The sequence below is a fragment of the Notamacropus eugenii genome, chromosome 2 (genome assembly GCF_028372415.1).
Source record: "Notamacropus eugenii isolate mMacEug1 chromosome 2, mMacEug1.pri_v2, whole genome shotgun sequence".
Taxonomy (NCBI): Eukaryota; Metazoa; Chordata; class Mammalia; order Diprotodontia; family Macropodidae; genus Notamacropus; species Notamacropus eugenii.
In genome coordinates, this window is record NC_092873.1 from 104,640,510 (window position 1) to 104,657,980 (window position 17,471).

The 17,471-nt window shown below is 38.4% G+C and overlaps 1 pseudogene; it reads right to left on the reverse strand.

Annotated features, from left to right (window-relative positions):
* Positions 1 to 7,005: 7,005 nt before the first annotated feature.
* LOC140526166 (calcium-binding and coiled-coil domain-containing protein 2-like) lies at positions 7,006 to 15,853 on the reverse strand (annotated as a pseudogene).
* Positions 15,854 to 17,471: the final 1,618 nt, after the last annotated feature.

The window sequence follows — 17,471 nt, forward strand, 5'->3', positions numbered from 1 at the left end:
TTGGTACTGGCTAAGAAATAGAAGGGTAGACCAGTAAAAATCAGTTAGTTACTCAAAACACAGTAGTCAATGAATATAGCAATCTACTGCTTGATAAGCCCAAGGACCCCAGCTTCTGGGATAAGAACTCACTGTTTGACAAAAATTACCGGAAAAATTGGATAACAGTGTGGTGGAAACTGTGTATAGACCAATGCCTGACACTGTACAAAAACAATGATGTCCCAATGGATACATGATCTAGGTAAAAAGACTGATACCATACATAAATTAGGGGAGCAAGCAATAGTGTTTTGTCAGATTTATGGAGACTGGAGAAATTTTTGACCAAACAAGAGATAGAGGATGATATGAAGAGCAAAATGGATAATTTTGATAATATGAAATTGAAAAGATTTGCACAAACAAACCCAATGCAACCATGATTAGCAGGGAAGCAGAAAACTGGGAAAGAATTTTTGCAACTAGTGGCCTAGATAAAGGCCTTATTTTTAAAATATATAGAAAACAGAGTCAAATGTACAAGAATACAAGTCATTCTCCAATTGATAAACGGCTAAAGAATATGAACAGGCAGTTTTCAGAGGAAGAAATTGAAGCTATCTATAGTCATGTGAAATGATGATCTAAATCACTAATGATTAGAAAGATGCAAATCAAAACAACTCTGAGGCACCACATCACACCTATCAGATTGGTTAGCATAATAAAACAGGAAGATGACACATGTTGGAGAAGATGTGGGAGAGTTGGAACACTAATTCATTGTTAGTAGAGCTGTGAGTTGATCCAACCATTCTGGAGAGCAACTTGGAACTATGCCCAAAGGGCTACAAAAATGTACAGACCCTTTGATCCAGTAATAGCTTTTCTAGGACTGTATCCTGAAAGGGTCCCACATGTACAAAAATACTTATAGCACCTCTTTGTGGTTGCCAAAAATTGGAAATCAAAGCGATGTCCATCAATTGGTGAATGGCTGAACAAGTTGTAGTACATGAATTTAATGGAATACTATTTTTCTATAAGAAATGATAAACAGGAAGACTTCAGAGAGGCCTAAAAGGACTTATTTGAACTGATGCCGAGTGAAAGCAACAGAAATTGGAGAACTTAGCACACAGTAACGACCACAGCGTGTGAGGAATTTTTCTGGTAGACTTAGCCATTCACAACAATGCAACGACCTAAAAAATACCCAGTGGACTCTTGAGGCAAAATGCCTTCCACATCCAGAGAAAGAGCTATGAAATTCGTTTGCAGAATGAAGCAAACTATTTTCTCTTGTGTTTTGGTTGGGTTTGGTTTGATTTTTCTTATGGCTTCTCCCGTTCATTTTAATTCTTCTATGCAACAGGACGAAAGAGAAAAATATCTTTAGGAAGAATGTATGTGTGGAACCCATACAAAATTGCATGCCATCTCAGGAAGGGAGGGGGGAGGCAGGGAGAAGGAGGGGGTAGAGAGAAAATTTAAGATTTATAAAGTGATTGTATAAAACTGAAAACAAAAACATTTTTAAAAAGAAGAATTTAAAGTTCCTGCAGCAACAAGTGCTATAATTATAAATGATGGAACAGGAATCATTCCAGCATAGATCTCCAGGAATGTTTTCATAAAGCATAACTCAGAACTATGAATAATTCCTAGAGATCCAGTTGGGAGTTGTTCATTTCTGCTGAATAGACATTTACCATTATCTTTCCGAATAAACACTGATATTTATTTTGTAGTGTTGCATTCATACTATCCACAATTTTATGTACCTACTCCTATAAGGACACTGAATCTCTACATTAATGAAGGAATACATCCCATGAATAAAACAGCTGCCTTAAAAAAGAAGCAAACCTCTCATCTGCTACCTCACTGCATTTATGAAAGGAGTTTCTATTTCCATTTTAACGTAGAAAATTGACGTTACTCAGAAGTAATTCTTTACCTGTAAAACAAGAAAATGAAAATTTCTTGTTAAAAATCATGTGTAGGGGGAGGCGGAGCCAAGATGGCGGACTAGAAAGACACACTTACTCAGGGTCCTCCCCACAGCCCATAAAATACCTGTAGAGAGGGACTCTCAACAAATTTTGGAGCAGCAGAAGTGGAGAACAAAAGAGTGGAGGAGATTTGCAGCCCACGGTGACCTGAAAGGCCCACGGAAACGCTGATTGCACTGGACACGGAGCCGAGTGCGGAGCCCAGCCCAGCCTTGGCTGAGCGGCAGCGCAGCATGATGAGACTCTGGGAGGAGGACACCTCGGGGCCGAAATCTCCAGGCACAGTAGCGGGTCCTCAGATCCTTTGGCCCACAGGCCCCAAAAGTCAATGACGGGGTTTAATCAGCAGGCCAGGAAGGGAGAAGGGCTTTCCCATAGCTCCAGCAGCAGGCAGCAGCCACAGAGCCTGCACAGCAGCCCATTGTTAGAGCGTAAATACCCCTGGGGGCATTAAGGAGCTGAGTCTTGCCTCTGCCCTGTGTGGAGGCCCTGGGAGAGCTGGTCTTTCTCTCACACTGAATGCCAGCCCTGCCCATCCAGCTTATCTGAAAACCAGCCCCCAGTGCTGACTTAGCGTAACTGGAGGCCAAGTGGCTGTGGAGAGGTATCTGCTAAGATTCTGGGCACAAAAATCCCTCTCTGCATCCAGACCAGTACACACTTGATTGTGGCACCTTGGAGGAACTGAGATCTCACAGATTCCCAGATTATACCCTACTCCTGACAAAGGACCCAAAAGTCAAGTAACTGGTTGGGAAAATGCCCAAAAAAGGGAAAAAAAGTAAGACCATTAAAGGCTACTTTCTTGGTGAACAGATAGCTCCTCCCATCCTTTCAGATGAGGAAGAACAATGCTTACCATCAGGGAAAAACATAAAAGTCAAGGCTTCTGTGTCCCAAACACCCAAAATAAATATTCAGTGGGCTCAGGCCATGGAAGAGCTCAAAAAAGACTTTGAAAATTAAGTTAGAGAGGTGGAGGAAAAACTGGGAAGAGAAATGAGAGAGATGCAAGAAAAGCATGAAAAGCAGATCAACACCTTGCTAAAGGAGACCCAAAAAATTGCTGAAGAAAATAACACCTTGAAAAATAGGCTAACTCAATTGGCAAAAGAGGTTCAAAAAGCCAATGAGGAGAAGAATGCTTTCAAAAGCAGAATTAGCCAAATGGAAAAGGAGGTTCAAAAGCTCACTGAAGAAAACAGTTCTTTCAAAATTAGAATGGAACAGATGGAGGCTAATGACTTTATGAGAAACCAAGAAATCACAAAACAAAACCAAAAGAATGAAAAAATGGAAGATAATGTGAAATATCTCATGGGAAAAACAACTGACCTAGAAAGTAGATCCAGAAGAGACAATTTAAAAATTATGGGACTACCTGAAAGCCATGATCAAAAAAAGAGCCTAGACATCATCTTTCTTGAAATTATCAAGGAAAACTGCCCTGAGATTCTAGAACCAGAGGGCAAAATAAATATTGAAAGAATCCACCAATCACCACCTGAAAGAGATCCAAAAAGAGAAACTCCTAGGAACACTGTGGCCAAATTCCAGAGTTCCCTGGTCAAGCAGAAAATATTGTAAGCAGCTAGAAAGAAACAATTCAAGTATTGCGGAAATACAATCAGGATAACATAAGATCTAGCAGCTTCTACATTAAGGGATCGAAGGACGTGGAATAGGATATTCCAGAAGTCAAAGGAACTAAGACTAAAACCAAGAATCACCTACCCAGCAAAACTGAGTATAATACTTCAGGGGAAAAATTGGTCTTTCAATGAAATAGAGAACTTTCAAGCATTCTTGATGAAAAGACCAGAGCTGAAAAGAAAATTTGACTTTCAACCACAAGAATGAAGAGAAGCATGAAAAGGTAAACAGCAAAGAGAAGTCATAAGGGACTTACTAAAGTTGAACTGTTTACATTCCTACATGGAAAGACAATATTTGTAACTCTTGAAACTTTTCAGTATCTGGGTAATGGGTGGGATTACACACACACACACACACACACACACACACACACACACACACAGCATAGAGTGAGATGAATAGGATGGGATCATATCCTTAAAAAATGAAATTAAGCAGTGAGGGAGAAATATATTGGGAAGAGAAAGGGAGAATTGCAATGGGGCAAATTATCTCTCATAAAAGAGGCAAGCAAAAGACTTTTCAATGGAGGGAAAAAGAGGGGGGTGAGAGAAAAACATGAAGCTTACTCTCATCACATTCGACTAAAGGAAGGAATAAAATGCACAATCATTTTGGTATGAAAACCTATCTTACAATACAGGAAAGTGGGGGATAAGGGGATAAGCAGGGTAGGGGGGATGATGGAAGGGAGGGCAATGGGAGGAAGGAGCAATTTGAAGTCAACACTCTTTGGGAGGGACAGGATCCAAAGAGAGAACAGAAGCAATGGGGGGCAAGATAGGATGGAGAGAAGTATAGTTAGTCTTACACAACATGACTATTATGCAAGTCATTTGCAAAACTACACAGATATGGCCTATATTGAATTGCTTGCTTTCCAAAAGGAATGGGTGGGGAGGGAGGGATGAAAAGAAGTTGGATGTCAAAGTTTTACAAACAACTGCCGAGAATTGTTCTTACTACTAAGAAATAAGAAATACAGGTAATGGGGTATAGAAAGATACCTGGCCCTATAGGACAAAAGAGAAGATGGGGATAAGGGAAGGGAGGGATGTTAGAAGAGAGGGCATATTGGTGATAGGGGCAATTAGAATGCTCAGCGTTTTGGGGAGGGGGGAGGGAAGAAATGGGGAGAAAATTTGGAACCCAAAATTTTGTGAAAATGAATGTTAAAAGCTAAATAAATAAATTTTAAAAAAATAAAATAAAATCATGTGTAACCATAGATCAAATTATTTGTCTGAGTTACAAATAGGAATTGCCAGAAAACATGGAAAGAGGTGAATAAATGTGCATGTTACATACAATTTCAGATAAGAATAACAGGATTGATTAACATGTAAATATTTGTGTTTATTATCATTTGAGTTTCCTAGGTCTCGACTCCAATATTTCATTTGAATTTCTAGTTAACTCAAGTACCATCAACTGAACAATATGAACTTATTCTAATTATGGAAAGTGATATCTCACATCAGATAGTCTACCTAGTTCCCTGTAGAAATGAATATAATTCACAGTGGGAATTTAAAGTAAATCTATATGTTTCTGAGTTATATCCCTACATGAGTATATTCTAAGAAATCTCATATAATCATGATCTTTTGATGCAGATAACTCTGAATTGTATCTGTAAGGGAATGAATACCATTGAGAATATCTGAAATCCCACAAAGCTCAAGAAGTGCCATAACCTACCCTTTAGTTTAAGTACCCAGAGTTCAAGGGGGCTTGCAGGTGAAAAGTAGCCAGTTTAAGCATCATGATCATGAAAAATAGAAAAGTCAAGTTAAAACTGAAGTGCTACCAAAAAAAAAGAAAAGAAAAGAGCAAGTCATACAAGAGATAGGAAGTAACATCATGGTGACCCACAAAATTCAGAAAGAATACAAATGGGTGCCCAAAGGGTTGAAATGAAAAAACAAAGCAGCAACAGAGTAGAGAAGAATAAATGCTAGATTATGTAAACAAGCAGCAGAAAAGAGGCAAGTATATACTCTTTAAACTACTGTAGAGGTTAAAACATTTATGCCTTTCCAGAAATCTATAAAGAAAGGAAGAGATAAACCTTTAAAAAAAAAAAAAGGAAATGGGTCATAATAGGAAAGTACTAACATGCAGGCATAATGCTTAGTATGCTGCCTCGCGTACATTGTATGAAATCAAGGCTCAGCAAAAAGAAAGGAGCTTAAATTATTTGTTACTTTGTAATAAAACACAGCTGATGTATATAGCTGTGTTTGACAAACACATAAATAATTCAGGTTTTCTTTGATTTTTTCCAGTGATATCATCCCATGATACTCCAGTTTCTGATCTAATACTCATTGAAAAGGCAAAAGATTCTTATAAAAATGCAACTTAGGTAGCCATGTGTATTTTCTGAGGGATGTTTTTTGTATTGTACAGTTACATGTGACATTAGAAATCTAGATTTGATTGATCTTAATTTTGACAAAGACACAGCAAGATTCTTAGCCATCACAATGTGGTTATGATGGGATATGAACCAAAACAGAGACCTTTGTCCCTTGGACCAGGAAGGTTTTGGTCCCATTTGTCTGAAGGGTCCCTCAAAGCCTGGCTTTGGGGGGCACCTTGGATTATTCTTATTTGATTTAGCATTATGTTAAGACCCAGGTCACCCAGCCTGGTGCTCCCTGCCTTTAATCCTTGATCTTATCAGGGTCTTATTGTCTGGATTGTCCCTCCTATCAGGATCCTTCCTGGACTTGATCTATATTCCACAATGACTTTCCCTTATCAAGACCATCCCTGGGGCCCCCAGACTCCTTGGTGACACCCGTATTCTTGCCTCCATCTTTTTCTGTATTTAAGTTACATCTTGCCTCCATGAAGGCAATCATATTTAATCCAGCACAGACTCCATGTAGTTGAGATTCTATTTGATCTGCTTGTCAATATGAGCATTACAAACAGTTAGGCTCCTTAAAAGTCAAGCTCTTATGCTGAATCTTTAATAAACTTGGTTTTTCTGTGGGTTTAAGAAGGATTGTGTTGAATTCATTCAAACAGGACCTGGCATGTCAGTATTTTGGGGTTCCCACAACCCCAAACTTCAACAGGTAGCATAATAAAGGGCAGTAAAATTAAGACAAAAAGTGAACTACTATATTTTTGTAAGATTTTAATTACACGGACCCATACACTAAGCATTCTGACTAATCAAGATTATACTTTAATATTTTTCATAAGACAAAATAGACTTGCATTTATGTGCTGCAAAAAGTAAAATGGTGAAATGAAATAATTTACATTATGAAGTTTTATTTTGTTAATACTTGCATGTCAAATTCTCGTTAAAAGTAAATTACATCAAAAATTGTGGGTTTTTTATTAAACACATTTACATTTTTTTCTCTTTAATAAGATGTCATTTATAACTTAAGTAGAATTCTTAAGATGACTAAGTTCCCAATTTTAAGATTAAGCAAATTTAATGCTTTCTAGTTCTGTTCTAACAAAGAAGACCTTTTAACATGGCATATTTATCAAATTGTTTAGGATTACTGTTTAAAAAAAGTAATCTCTGGCTAATATGGTAAAAACAAAATTTGTTGAATATAAAAAAGAAACAAAAGAAAATACGTGGCAAATACTGATTCAGATTGGCTAGAGGAAAGAAGGAGTAGAGTCAAACAAAAAAAGCAAAAAAGTTGACAAAATTTTGTCATGAACTTGCACAAACCCTCATAACTGACAGCCTTGGTCAAATTGGCAAATGTTGCATACATACTTCTCTTTCATTTCTGGAATTTATTCTGGAGTTATTGGGCAGCAAACACCACATCTTCCATTCCTCAACCCTTTCTGAAGCCACGATGACTCTCAGGTAAATGACCATCCTCCTATTAAGGAGGATTCTGACAAGAATCTTGCCAGCAATTACTATGAGAGAGATGTTCCTTCCCCAGTCCACCCTGGCCCCTTGATTGTCACAGAACAACCTATTTCTTTTGCCTTTTCAGAGATGGACAATGAAGGCATCCTTGAACTTCTGGGAAATTACCTCCTCTTGACAAATAACCCAGAACATTTCATTCAGCTTTGTATGAGCAATGGTCTCCCTACCATGTAAATTTCAGCTGAAACAGAATCAGTAACAGTTATTTTGACACACATTAGCATTCAAAACCTATTCTTTAGTTGGATGTACAGCTCCAGAGGGACTGACTACAATTTGAAGTATGTGGTCAGTGCCTGTAGTATTGATTGATGACAGTCTGTTTATATAATTATGAAAGTGCTCAGTTCACCTTTCCAGTATCATGTCCTTATCACTAATCAATGTGATTCCATCATCAGTGAGTAGTTGAGATACACCATAGGTCTTTGGTACATAAATAGCCTCAGGGAATCTAATTTAAAGTGCTTTGGATTGTTACTATCAGCATAAAACCGAAGTCTTACTCAGCCAAGAAATATGGCATCTTTCTAAGTTTTACTTGTACATCACTTTTAATGGAATTAAATGCTACCTTCTCAGAGGTGGATGAAGTATACTGCTGGTAAACCCCATGGAGTTCTGGCTTTTCTTTTAGTAGCTTCTGAATTTCCTCATTATTTTTGGCAAACCAATCTTGATGTTTGCAAGGATTCTGGCCCAGATAAGGAAATGCAGTGATGTACATCAAATCTCGGAAAAATATTCACTTCTTTTCTGTTGCACCATTGCTAACCATGTGTCAGCTGAACTTTCCTTCCAAGTGGGCAATAAAATACTCACATACAGAGAAGTGCTCTGATCTGTTGAAATTGAGTTTTCTAGTCTTCATCTCACCTTGGAGTCACCACTTTTGTTGAATGTGAATGTTCAGTTTGGAGAAGATAAGTCTATGATCAGTCCAGCACTCTGCACCACACCTTTGTCACTCTCCCATCCTGTCTGGCTCTTCTACTTACAATTACATAGACTATTAAATGTCAAGGTTTACTGAAAGGATGCATCCACAAAGTTTTACTGCACTTAGGTAAATGGAAGCCAGTGTTACTGATGAGGTCATGAGATGCCAAAGTCCTTAGTAGTAAGTGGCCGTTGCTGTTCTGTGCTCCACTCCTCTCAAGGACTCCTTGCCATGTCTTATAGTCTACTACTCTCAGGCAGTAAAGTCACCAAGAATTATAAACTTGTATTCTTTATCCTATTACACTTATGACAGATTGGTCTGTGCCTTTGATGAGGCAGTCTTGGTATTGTTATAATCATGTCTCTAATTCTTCATTTCATAGTAAATGTCTATTACCATGAAAGATAAACAGGAAAAATTTTTTATTGTAATGACTTTTATTGCAATATTTGAACATCTCTAGGTAACTTTAATAGGATGCAAGTATGACAGAACTTAATGATTTTTTTTTCCATTCCTATTCCAAATTTGGGGCTATTGTTTGTTTCAAGTTCCTATTTTTAATAACTAGGTAAATGAGTTATTTGGTTTGTTGACTTAATCATAAACTCTAATTTGTTCAAGGCTTTGTTTTTTAAACCTGAAGTTGTGCTTGAGCATAAGACCTGAGTTTTTAAACCTCCATGATATCTGTGTTGTGGCAGATTTATTTCAGCAATGGTAACTTCCTACACAAGCTCAAAGAGGAGGCATTTCTCTCATAACTGGGTTCATAGGCTTCAGCAGGTTCCCAAGGGATCCTGGACACAACAATTTAAGAGCCCATTGCTTATAGACCATGAATCACTGGATTTTTCACCACTTACAACTCAACTTGTTCCAAAACGACTTACCACATTTCTCCCCAAATCTTCCCTTCCTAACTACTCTCCCTGCCCCATCTCTCCCCATCCTCTACTCAGCTATCAAATTGATCTTCCTAAAGCAAGATTAGGTCACCACTTTATTCAATCAACTCCAGTGGCTCCTTATTGCCTTTGGGATCTAATATAAAATCATTTGTTTGGCTCTTAAAGCCCTTCATAAACTGGGCTTTTCCTACCCTTCAAGTCTTCTTATACCTTAGTGCCTTTAAAGTACTCATTGATCCATAACACTCCATCGCCCATCTCCCGGAATTTACACTGGCTCATCCCCAAGCTTGGAGCATATTCTTCTCCCAGCTTCCTTAACTTCCTTCAAGTCTCAGCTAAAGTCCCACCTTCTCCAAGAAACCCTTTCAGGTCATCCATCTTAGTGCACCCTCTGAGGTTGTGTTTAATTTTTCCCATAAAGTTCTTGTTTGTACTGAGCTGTTTCCAAGCTGTTTCCTCCCTTACACCCTGAGCTCAAGAGCAGGGACTGGTTCTTGCCTTTATTTGTATTCCCCCAGCTTAACAGAGTGCCTGGCTCACAGTGTGCCCTTAATTTTTTTTTTTAAGTGACAACATAACTTGTGATTTCACTGTCTTAGAGCCACCTCCATTCACTCAGCCTCTGCTTTGGAAATCCTGGTGTTATCCTGGATTCTTCCTCTCTCATTGTTGTCTCTATTTTATTTTCTTCAGATCTCCTAGTTTTATCATTCAATGTTTTCCAAACTTGTTATTGACATCCCATTTCTTTTATCTCATAACCATTTCTCTCAAATTCACTATTTCTTAATAGAAGAAGCAATGAAGAATGAACAGAGTTTTAAGTATCCATTATTCTTGCTTATCCAGAACTGAAATTTGTGTCTGAAGCTGATCAAGGTAATCAAGACTGGTCTTCAGTCTGATGCCCTTTTACTCATTTTCCAAGGATACATTCTGGTTCTTCACTTTAAGCTGAACTAGTTCTGCCTCCCAATAGCCTTTGTCCATTCAGACTCTCATTCTCTTCATTCACAACACTGATCCTCTGCTCTAACATCTTAGTGATATCTGTCAGAGACTCTAGTCTCCTGCAGTTCCTGAGTCTTTTGGAATTCACCATGCATGTCTGAGTTCTGTTCTGCAGACTAACAGAGATGTCTTTCAGCTCCTGATTCTGTTGGTGCAGTTCCTGGTTGAGCTGCTCAATCTTCTTCACCTCTCCATGAGTGGTGACCATTAAAATGTCCTGCTCACTTTATAGACTTAAGTGAAAAGGAACACTGGCCCCAAGAAAACATTATTTTTGGGTAGGTAGGAAGTGTTAAACTGCACTTGGTGCTACAAAGACAATTTACTTTAGGGGTCGGCAAGCAAAGCAGCTCCCATAAAAATGTCATATTCTCGAAGTGTCTTCCATCATCCCCTAAAGATGCCAATAGTCTTTCTGGTGAAAAATGAAATGTTGGATGAGGATGTCATCATATGCGATGTCTCCTTCAGGGATGTAAAATTTCTCCACATCGTTGAAGATGATATGAGTGAAATGGCAATGATCCAACAAGAAGGCTGATGTTTGGGGCTCCTCACTTCCATCTTCCATGGTGGAGGGTTCCTGTAGCAGCCACAAGAAGCTGTGTTGTAACACCAACCAGGGCAAAGTGGTGGTGGGATAAAGGGAGGCGTGGACCATCACAGAGTGAACTACTTTGAGCCCACTCACCCCCAAATGCACTATTCTTAATGAGGGCATCAACATCTTTCCAGTTACCCATGTCTGAAACTTCAATGTCATCTTCACTCTCCTTACATATCCAGTCACATACAGTGTACGTGTGTGTGTGTGTGTATGTGTGTGTCTGTCTGTCTGTCTGTGTGTAAAATCTCTTGAATGTCACCCCTTCTAACTCAGGCCTGCATTGCCTCATGATTATGCTAAAACTTCCAAATTGTCTCCTCACACTAATTCATCTTTCACAGATTTGTTGAGTCAATTTTCCCAAGGTGTAGGTATGACCCCCACATATACTCTGTAAGCTCCAGTGCTTCCCTGTTACCTCTGTTTTCAAAACATACAAGCATGTGTTGGTTATTTAAGATTTTCTATCTGTAAATCTGTTTCCTTTGGTTTTAAAAAACACACGTTGATCTTTTCTTTTAACATGAACTTCATATGTGAATACATCCCTTTCCTTGTCTAACCTTTGAAGCAATTATTTATTTTTTGAGCATCCTCAATAATTTTTTATAGTGTTTATTTATTTTTAGTGTTCAACAATCATTTCCACAAAACTTTGAGTTCCAAATTTTCTCCCTATCTCTCCCCTCTCCCTACCATATAACGTCTTACATTGTGATTACCCCTTCCCTCAATCTGCCCTCCCTTCTATCACACCCCTCCCTTCCCTTATCTCCATCTTCTCTCTTTTCTTGTAGGGCAAGATAGATTTCTATACTCCAATACCTGTGTTTCTTATTTCCCAGTTGTATGCAAAAACAATTCTCACCATTCATTCCTAACACTTTGAATTCCAACTTCTCTCCCTTGCTCTCTCCCCACCCATCCTCACTGAGAAGGCAAGCAATTCAATATAGGTTGTATATGTGTACTAGTGCAAAAGAATTCCATAATTTTCATGTTGTATACAATTAACTATATTTCCCTCCATCCTATCTTGCCCCCCATTTCTTCAGTTCTCTCTTTTGAACTTGTCCCTCCCCAAAAGTATTTACTTCTGATTATTCGCTTCTCCCATTTGCCTTCCCTTCTATCATCTCCCTCACCCCGCTTGTCCTCTTCTCCATTACCTTTCTGTAGTGCAAGATACACTTTCATACCAAATTGAATGAGCATGTCATTCCCTCCTTAAGCCAAATATGAAGAGTAAGCTTCCCTTTTTCCCTCTCAGCTCCTCCTTTTTCTCCTCCACTGAAAAAGCTTTTGTTTGCCTCCTTGATGAGTGATAATTTGCCCCATTCCATTTCTTCCTTCCTCCTCCCAATATATTCCTCTCTCACCCTTCAATTTTTTTATGTATCATCCCTTCTTATTCAGCTCACCCTGTGCTCTCTGCTTCTGTGTGTGTGTGTGTGTGTGTGTGTGTGTGTGTGTGTGTGTGTGTGTAATCCCTTCAACTACCCAAATACTGAGAAAAGTCTCAAGAGTTAAAAATATTATCTTTCCACGTAGGAACGTAAACAGTTGAACATTAGAAAGTCCTTTATGATTTCGCTTTCCTTTTTACCTTTGCATGTTTCTCTTGATTCTCGTGTGTGAAAGTCAAATTTTCTATTCTGCTTTGGTCTTTTCATGAAGAATGTTTGAAAGTCCTCTATTTCACTGAATGATCATTTTTTTCCCTGGAGTATTATACTCAGTTTTGCTGAGTAGGTGATTCTTGGTTTTATTCTTACTTCCTTTGATTTCTGAAATACCATATTCCAAGCCCTTTGAAGCCTTAATGTAGAAGCTGCCAGATTCTGTGTTATCCTGATTGTATTTCCACAATACTCCAATTGTTTCTTTCTAGCTGCTTGCAATATTTTATCCTTAATCTGGGAATTCTGGAATTTGGCTACAATATTCCTAGGAGTTTCTGTTTTGGGATCTTTATCATGAGGTGCTCTGTGCATTCTTTCAATATTTATTTTGACTTCTGATTCTAGAATATCAGGGCAGTTTTCCCTGAAAATTTCATGAAAGATAATGTCTAGGCTCTTTTTTTGATCATGGCTTTCAGGTAGTCCCATTATTTTTAAATGGTCTCTCCTGGATTTATTTTCCAAGTCAGTTTGTTTTTCCAATGAGATATTTCACATTATCTTCTATTTTTTCATTCTTTTGGGTTTTTTGGTTTACCAAGTTTTTGGTTTAACCAAGTAATTTCTTGGTTTCTCATAAAGTCATTAGCTTCCATCTGTTCTATTCTAATTTTTAAAGAACTCTTTTTTTCAGTGAGCTTTTGAACCTCCTTTTCCATTTGCCTAATTCCATTTTTTTAAAGCATTTTTCTCCTCATTGCTTCTTTGGACCTCTTTTGCCAATTGTGTTAGCCTATTTTTAAAAGTGTTATTTTCTTTGGTATTTTTGGGGTCTCTTTTAGCAAGCTGTTGACTCGCTTTTCATGATTTTCTTGCATCACTCTCATTTCTGTTCCCAGTTTTTCCTCCACGTCTCTTACTTGATTTTCAAAATCCTTTTTGAGCTCCTCCATGGCCTGAGACCATTGCATATTTATTTTGGAGATTTTGGATGCAGAACACTTGACTTCCTCTGACGTTATGCTTTATTCTCTCTCATCTGAAAGGATGGAAGAAAATACCTGTTCACCAAGAAAGTAATCTTCTAAAGTCTTATTTTTTTCTCCCTTTTTGGCCATTTTCCCAGGCAGTTACTTGACTTTTGAGTCCTTCGTCAAGAGGAGGGTATACTCTGAGAATCTGCAATTTCTTAGTTCCTCCAAGGTGGCACAATCAAGGGAGAGGAGTTTACTCCTTTACTGGCCTGCACTCTGGTCTGGGAGCAACCAAAAACTTTTCTGCCCAGAATCTGCAATTGGAATTCCCTCACCACAACCGCCTACAGATCCACTGCCATTGGTCCTCCTCACAACGTGGGTGAAACTCAGGGCTGAGATTCAGATCAGCTGCTCAATTCCGCCAGGGGCTCTACACGGAGGACTCCAAAAATAGCAGCTGCCACTGTAATGCTTGCTGTTGGATGTCCAGACCATGCTCCCCTCTCCTGGGTGAAAGAGCCCTCCCACTGACCTTTGAAACTGTTTGTGGTGTTTGTGGGTTGAGTAATCTGGGAACTGCTGCAGGTAGAGCCCTGATGCCTGTTCTGGGTCCTGTCCCTGCTGCTCCGTGCTGGTCTGCACTCTGCACTGGTCTGTCTGAAACAATTATTTAAAAGAGAAAAAGACTTCACCAAATGCAACCAATACAGCAACTGCATCTGATGGCATATGTATCATTTCATAACCATAATTCTCACTTCTGCAATGGAGGGATGTTCATTTCCTCACCTTTTTTAAGGGGCCCAAGTTTGGTCATTAATATATGGTTTTCAGTTTTGGTGATTTATTCCCTCCATTTATATTTTTATAATTATTCTATGTAATATTTTCCTGGCTTTATTTCATTTTATAATAGTTAATTTTTCCATGTCTTTTCTGAATTCTACCGCTTCATTAAACTTACATACATGATATGATTTTCCATCAAGGAATCAATGAGCATTCATCTTGTCTCTACTTCTTTGGTGCCACAAAAAGTGTCACGATAAATATTTCAACCTATATGTATGTATGTTATTTTTGTTGTGAATATGATAAAAGTATGTATCTAAAACTGAAAACTAGCCTTGCTTGCAAAGGAGTAAAACAAGACTTTTCCTAATAAATAGCAGGGTAATGCCAGGGGACTTCCTTTCCCCACTCTTTTGGGCATCTTGCTGCCCAGTGTGAAGCAGCTTTACACTGGGAAGATGCCTGGCTTTGAAATTAGAGAACATAAGTTCAAATCTAGCCTCTTATCTTTGCAACCTATGTGACCTTGGGCTCTGGCCTGAGTGCTCTTATCTTCTTCCTGTATATTATTTAGCTTGGTGACCTCCCATAGATTAAACTATCATCTCTAAACAGATGACTTTCATATCTCTTTGTCCAACCCTAACCTCTTTCATGACTTTCATTCTTCCATCTCTAACTGCCTATTGGTCACTCCTAAAATGGATGTACTCCAGATGTCTTACACTCAACATGTCAATGACTGAACTTATTACTTTTGCCTCCACGCCAACCCTACCTCTTCCTTCACTTCTCTGTGGCTGTGGAAAGTGCCACCTTCCTCTCAGTCACACAACTCACATCCTTGTCAACCCTGACGCCACACTCTCATCTCTCATATCCAGTCATTTATCAAGTCCTGCCATTTTCACCTTAGTAACATCATCTCATATCTGACTTCTTGTCTCTTCTCTGCTCTAGCACTGGTCCAGACCCTCATCATCTCACACCAGAAGTATTACAATAGCTTGCTGAGAGGTCTCTCTGCCCCAAAGTCTCTCCCTACTCAGAGCGATCCTATACTCTGATGTCAAACTGCTCTTTCTAAAGTGCAGGTATTTACTGAAGGCTCATGATGGAAAATGCTGTCCACAACCATAGAAAGAGTTGATGGAGTCTGAATAGAGATCAGAACTTATTATTTTTACTTGCTTTGTTCTTTCCATGTTTTTGTCCTTTTGTTCTATTCCTTCAAAAACTGACCAATGTGGAAATGTTTCACATAATTGACACGTATGATCTATGTCAGATTTCTTGCTGCTTGGGGAAGAAGGAGAGGAGAAAGAGGGAGAAAAACTTGTAATTCAAAATCTTATGAAAACTGAATGTTGAAAACTATCTTTATATGTAATCAGAATAAAATAAAATACTATTTTAAAAATAAAGTACAGGTATGACCAAGTCATTTTTATATTTCACAAACTTTAGTGATGCTCTGTTATGAACAGGAACAAAAAATAAAATCCTGTTGGACTTTTAGACTGTGAACTCCTTCAAGGCAAGAACCATTTTCTGCCTTTCTTTGTGTCCCCAACACTTGGCACAGTGCCTGGAATACAAAAGTCACTTAATTAATGCTTACTCATTTGATTTGACTAATCTTATGGAGCTTCATCTTCCTCACCGAGGAAAAGAAAGGTTTGGACTACAGGGTCTGTTCCAACTCTCAATCCATAATAATCAAAGGGCAGTGATTACTAGAAAATATATCAAAGGAAACAATGAAGTTCTTAAACCTATAGTCTATTGCTTTCTCAGCAAAGAACACAGGGGAACAATTCCCTTGGAAACGTACAGGTTACTTAGAAACTAAATAGTACTTCCTTGGAATTCATGTGCACCTAATGATCATTTAGTTCCTTGCTTCCCTGTGTGATTTATTTTTTTTTCTCCTATGCTACAATATATCCCTAAATTCCTAAGATCTTTGTTTCCAGAATTGATGATTTCAAACATAAGATTCATATCAACCCAAATAATGGAGTTTTGCAAACTAGATGCTATGAATAATAACAAATGTCTACATCCTTCCAAATGTTTATTAATGGATATAAAAAAGATAAACTTTCCAATGGATTAGGATCTATGGGAACCTAAAAACTGAAACACTGCTCAGAAACGACATTATTTCTGTACCAAAAGAAAAAAAGTAGATGAGAAATCTTTGGTGTCTCATCCCTCATCAGCCATTTAGGGAGCTACTATTCTCCCCATATCTCCTCAGCTCCCATTTACTGTTCTGACACTGTCAGGCTTCTGCACTCTCCAAAGAGGGAGAAGAGCCCAACTTGCAAGCAGAGCACAGGAGACCCACCATTCCCATTTCCACCCACACTAACATTACTGCTGCTGGTCAAGAACAGTCTCCCAAAAACGTCATTAGGTAAAGGTAAGTTCTGGGCAGCCCCACCCCTTGCCTGGAAATGAGTTAACTACAAAGTCCACTCATTTAAAAACAGTCCCTGCAAAACATTATGGTCAAATGGCATGATGAATTTTAGCAATTAATTTCCTTCTACTTACCCCAAATAGCACTAATTCAGGGGAATCTTAGATGAGATTCCATTATTGTTACTAATAAAAAACCAACAAACTTCTACCAAAGGTCCAGGATATGACTGGTTTCATAGTAGATTTCATAACTGCAACTAAAGGGAGAATTGTTCACTAAAAAAAAGTTTGAGGAAACCATAGGAGAAAACAATTTTGATTATCGGAAACTGAGAAGCCTTGGCATGACAAAATTAACAGCTAAAAGCTGTTGATGGGGAAAAATGCCTTTGCATCAAATGTCTCTGATAAAGGTCTATTACCCAAGAAATGTAGGGAATGAGTACTAATATAGAAGGCCAAGTGCTTTTGCCAGTAGATAAGTGGTCAAAAGAATGAGGAATTCTCAAGTTTGCTCCAAATCACTAACAATGAGAGAAATGGAAATTAAAATAACTCTGAGGTTTCAGCTCTTCTCCAGCAAACCTTTCAAGG